Source organism: Sinohyriopsis cumingii, chromosome 7 (assembly GCF_028554795.1).
Source record: "Sinohyriopsis cumingii isolate HCF-2022 chromosome 7, ASM2855479v2, whole genome shotgun sequence".
In the NCBI taxonomy this organism is placed as follows: Eukaryota; Metazoa; Mollusca; class Bivalvia; order Unionida; family Unionidae; genus Sinohyriopsis; species Sinohyriopsis cumingii.
Genome location: NC_142967.1, coordinates 115162926 through 115168925, shown reverse-complemented (window position 1 = coordinate 115168925; position 6000 = coordinate 115162926).

The window sequence follows — 6000 nt, the reverse complement described above, 5'->3', positions numbered from 1 at the left end:
GGCTGCTGTCAGTGGCTATTTGTCAGTAGTCTAGACTGAAGGTAGGAAGACGTCAGTGGCTACCTGTTAGTAGTCTAGACGGAAGGTATGCAGCCGTCAGTGGCTATATGTTAGTAGTCTAGACGTAATGTAGGCAAACGTCAGTGGCTCTATTTTACTAGTTTAGGCTGAAAGTAGTAAATGGGGTCACCCTAGCGACAATGGGAATTAGCATTACAGAGACCCCTGTGTCACTCTAGCGACAATGGAAATTTAACATGGAGAAAAATCGTGGGTCACTCTGGCGACAAGGGAAATTTAACATAGAGAAAAATCGTGGGTCACTCTGGCGACAAGGGGAATTGAACATGGAGAAAAATCGTGGGTCACTCTAGGGACAAGGGGAATTGAACATGGCGAATAGAGTTTGGGTCTGTCTAGGGACAAGGGGAATTGAATATGGGATTTTTTTTTTAATTTTTTAAATTTAAATTTAAATTTAAATTTAAAAAAGAAGGGGTAGGCAATTGAAAGGCTATCTCTTTTCGAGAAATATGGCTGGCCCTGAAAAGGGCCTTTGGGTTTTCTTCTTCTTCTGCTTCTAATTTCTTCTTTTTCTCCACCAAGTTCTTATTTTATCTCCAACACTCTTTCTCTTCTTCTCTTTCTTTTTCTCCTGCTCTTCTTTCTTCTTTTTCTCTTCCTTCTCTTCTTTCTTCCTCTTCTCATTTTCTTCTTCTTTTCAATCTTTTCGTTCCATTTGCTTATTCTTATTCTTTCCTCTTCATCCTCCTTCTCCTCCTTTATCTCTTTCATGACACCACTAATCTTGTCCTTTACCTTTTTTAAGTTATTAATTTCCATCTTTACACGATGGGGACTATAGGAATAATGGTCTTCAACCAGTCTTATTAACATCTGCTCCATCATTCCTAAGTTGTCTAAAACGTCTTGTAATGTTTGTATTTTGTCCATTTGGTTAGAAGCCATCTTCTTTTTTTATTCTTTGCAGAATGGTTTGAACGACGAATACTGTGGGTTCTTATACTTAAAGCGCGTACGTGAAGGAAAACATCCCCCTAAAACGTAAAATTGATCTTACCTAGATCATGACCAAACAACGCGCGAACGTGAAGGGAAACATCCCCCTACTTTTTCATTTCATATAATAAAACCCAAACTATACTTTCTCATTTCATATAATAAAAACCCAAACTATACTCTCCACATACGCTAAGAAACAATAAACAAAATCCATAATCTACTATCCACACAATCTTACGTGAGCGCTTACAAAACCCAAACTATACACTTCACATACGCTAAGAACAATAAACAAATCCATAATCTACTATTCACACAATCGTACGTGAGCGGGTACAAACACAAACACAAACACACAAACACAAACACACAAACACAAACACACAAACACATACGCTAAGAAACAATAAACAAATCCATAATCTACTATCCACACAATCGTACGTGAGCGGTTACAAAACCCAAACTATACTCTCCACATACGCTAAGAACAATAAACTAATCCATAATCTACTATCCACACAATCGCACGTGAGCGCTTACAGAACCCTAACTATACTCTTCACCTACGCTAAGAAACAATAAAGAAACCCATAATCTACTATTCCCACAAACATACCTTAGCTCTTACAAGCACCAACACACAAACACATACCCTCACACTATCTTAAAAAAGAGTTAGTGTTTATAATCACACTACTCTACCTACACACATTGGCAAATCGATCGTTATTTCTTTTCTAGAGTATTGGGTAGCCCTGAAAAGGGCTGTTTTTTTTGGAACTTCATGGACACCTGGTTAATGGTGGCACCTTCCAGGCCTGGCGCCACATACACATCTTGTCCCCCAGTTACGTTTTACCTTTTTGGGGGAGAGAGCAGAGGCAGGATATGTCGCTTCAGAATCCCAATTTTCGCTCTCTGGGATTCTGAAATTTCTTCTTCTTCTCTCCTTTTCCTCCTCCTCCTCTTCTTTGTATCTTCTCTCCTCCTCTTTGTATCTTCTTTCCTCTTCTTCTTTATATCTTCTCTCCTCCTCTTCTTTGTTTCTTCTTTCCTCCTCCTCTCTTATCCTTCCCTCCTCCACAATGGCTTCCGCGGCCAGTTCATTTAATATGCGCCTGGCATATTCCAGATGCACATGAAGTTCCAACAGTTTCTCCAGTCTCGTGTTCATTTTTGGTGTTGATCAATCAACAAGGGTAGCTGGACTGCCGAACGAGTTTCAATTTAAAGTGAAAGCGCGGACGTGAAGGAAAACATCCCCTAAAAACATAAAATTGATCTTACCTACATCATGACCAAAAACCAACAACGCGCGGACCTAAAAGAAACACTCACTCACTTTTTATGCTACCCATCACTATTTTAAAATTTTTTATAAATCACTTCAATAGACTATCCACATACGCAAAGCAATCCAATCTAACCCCAAATTTACACCTCAAACACCAAAAAAAGACATCATTTTAATTTACTATCCATACCAACTTACTTAACCACTTACAAACACAAACACACAAACACATACACTCTCACTATCAATAAAGAGTTAGTGTTTATTTTCACACTACTCTACCTACACACACATTGGCAAATCGATTGTTATTTCTTTTCTAGAGTATTGGGTAGCCCTGAAAAGGGCTGTTTTTTTTTGTTTGCTATGGCATTCTTTTTAGTTTCTAAGAATGCGATGTCCTCTGAGGATAGACTTTCTGGCGATAGGTCTGCTTCTTCGGAAAGAGAAGAAGAACTCTTTGGTGTCGATACGACAATCGACAAAGCCTCTGTCAGCTTCAGGTTGCTGCTGCTGCTCTCGTTGTTGTTGTTGCTGCTGTCTCTGAAGTCTGTACTTCTCTGTCCATTCTTCTTTTTCCCTGTTCATTTCTTCTCTGAAGAGCTCTTCTATCAGGTCTTCAGTGATTTTTAACATTCTCACATTCTCTATTTCTTCTGGCTTCGGTATCAGACTGTGTCTGACCCTATGCAAATTCACGTAGGCTTCGTTGAGTTTAGCTAGTTTGGAGCACATCTTCTTAGGAGGATGAGTCGACAATGGATGGTTAGACTGGAAACAACCCGGTTCTTAAAGTCAAAGCGCGGACGTGAAGGAAAACATCCCCCACACGGTTTTTGAGTCGCAACGTTTAGTGAGTGTCATGAGAGGGATAGTAAGAAATGAAAGAGCATCAATCCAACATTCTTATAGCTAAACAAAAGAAAAAGGCATTTTTTTTCAAAACACAACATATTTTATTCAAAAATCACTTAACACTAAACAACAACTCTAACATTTTTAACAATAATCCAACAATATAACATCAAACAATTTTTTCAAAACACATTTTTTATTCAAAAATCACTTAACACTAAACAACAACTCTAACATTTTTTAACAACAATGCAACACTAAAAGTTTCTCCACTAGGTAAAGAGGGATAACAGTCTTCCATGGTTTCTAGTAACCTAGGATGACTTCTCTCAAACTGTTGATTTCTATCGTATTATCGAATTCTGCATACAGGATGACGTTCACCGTTTCATCAGGGTCTCGGTCTTTAAACTGAATTTCCACACGAATCTGGCCGTATTTTATAGGGTGGAAATGTCCCTCGTCGCTGCCTTGGTCTGGAGTGAAATCAAAAGCCCACAAAGCGTAGCCTCCTGCATAATCCTCGTACGTAATACCGTGACTGGTATTGGTTCCTAACTGTCCGGTGGCTTCGTACAAGGACAAGTACGATCTCAAGTAATTCTTCTTTTTAAAGTCAGGTTCGAAAGGTCGGGTACACAAGGTCTTGCCATCGCGACTGACTTCGATTTTGGACACGCCAAAGTGTTGAAAGTAGAAAGGATTTTTTTCGGCAGCTCCGTTGAAGGCTGTATTCTCGACGATACCAACGATCAAACGTTTGGGTAACTGTCCTTGGAACAGATGATCTTCGATCATGGATCGCTGTCCCTTGGGAATGGTGAAGGTTTTCACTTCCACGCGTCGTATGGGATACTTGGCAGTCGTTCTGCTCAACGTCTGACTGATGTCGTTTCCCACTTTAGGTAACACTTCCACACGGCGTACGTAGAGTCTGGCTTCTAGGATTTTGGTTTTGTAACCGTCACTATCAGCCATCAAATGGAAAGCGGCACTGCTACGATTCAGTCTCAGGCGGACATCCACCCCGTTCAGCAAATACTTTTCTTGCAACCACATGTCCAAATGCAAACGATCCATCAGTTCTAAACTTGTGTCGGCTCCCGTGATTCTCTTTCTTCGTTCTACAAATCCATCATTGTTGTCTTTCTTTTCATCAGTTTCCAATATTTCAAACTTGGTAGGTTCGTCAGCTTCCCATACCACACAGGCATTGAGATGAGTGTTCTTGGCATCTATTCCGTACGTCAAGAGATTTTCCAGGTAGGCACGATAAGGGTAAGTATCCATGCTGCTACTGACCAGTTTGTTATTCAAGTACAAGTCCACTCCACTGAACAAGGAATGCATGAAATTGTTGACGGGAGCTACTGCTTCATCGTCTATAGCACCTCCAGTCTTATCTAGAATTTTGACTTTCAGGTACAAGTAACTGCTATTCAGATCGATGTAATCTTCGGGCTGTCCTTTGATTTCAAACTCGATGGGAGCGGAATCGGTCAGTGAGGAGACGGGGTGAAATTCCACCCACTGGAATTCTTGCATGGTCATCATCGTGGGGGGCATGGCAAACAGATCCAGTTCCGTCTTGGAACAAGCGCAAGATTCTCGGTGCATCATTTTTTTGTCTCTTTTCTCAATAATCGAAAACGTCTAAGTCTCGAATGGTTCTTCTTTTCTTGGCCTTTCTCGCTTGAAGTGTGGTGAAAGGGTGTTTTCTTCGTCGTCTCTTTCTGCCTTGTCCTTGCTGAATGCCTGACTCGGTAGCGTGCAGGGCATTTATAGGTGTTTCTCGTTGGCCTAAAATGTCTTTGCCCGTTTGCAGCAAGACATTTTTGCCTGCCCTCATGAAGGCTTCTTTAGGGTTTTGTTTGTCGATGATGACATTTTGGAGAAATTCTTTGCCTTGCGTCAGTGCCGCATCTTTCAAGGCGTGCAATCCGCGTGTCACCATCGGTTTCAACACCGGGGCCACCGAACGAAAGGTCGATTTTAACATGTCTCCTAAACCGTGTCCTCGCTGTCCAGCAACCCCTCGGTACACTGGATACATGACTTAAGAGTCGTGAGAGAACCGTTTTCGAAAATGGAGTTTCACCGTGACTTTTCCTTTGGTGAATGGAATATTTTGTCCCAGATCTCCTTTTATAGCAATGTTGACCGTGTCCAAATACGACTTACTGACAGGCAAATAGTGAGGATGGACAAATTCGCGGTGGACGTGGTAAGTGTTTCCACCTTCCTCGTCAGTAGCCGTGGCAGAATCCACTTTGAAAGGAATGACACGCAGTAACGGTACGGAGGTGTGTCCCACCACGTTATACTCCACCACATCGGAATACACGAACATCAAATTCAGTCCTTGGTTCAGTTCTACCGGGGCACGAAATAACTTGCTAAAAGACTCGTTGTCGTAAACGATGGGTAATTGGTTTTTCTTAAGCATGGTCTTTCTCATGTCCATGTCTCCGCCCAACATGTGATACAATTCAGGACAAAATAAAATGGACACGATTTTACTTCGTTCAAATTTCATCAAGAAGCGACGAGCTGCTTTGTGGTACTCCATGGTGACACTTTTGTTGACATGCTCCAAAGCTTTCAGAAACACGACATTAAACCTGGAGGTTATGGTGCTGACCAAATGTTGACCACTAAAATAATAGCCTGGGGGAATGAACAAGTGATAGGCGGTGTACTTTTGTGTAATGGTTTTCTTGTCATATTTGACATTGCTATCCATCCACTGTTGCATTTGCTCGTCATGAACTTCCACATCAAAAAAATTTTGATTGGGAAGGACGTTGAGGGCTTGGGTCGGGTGA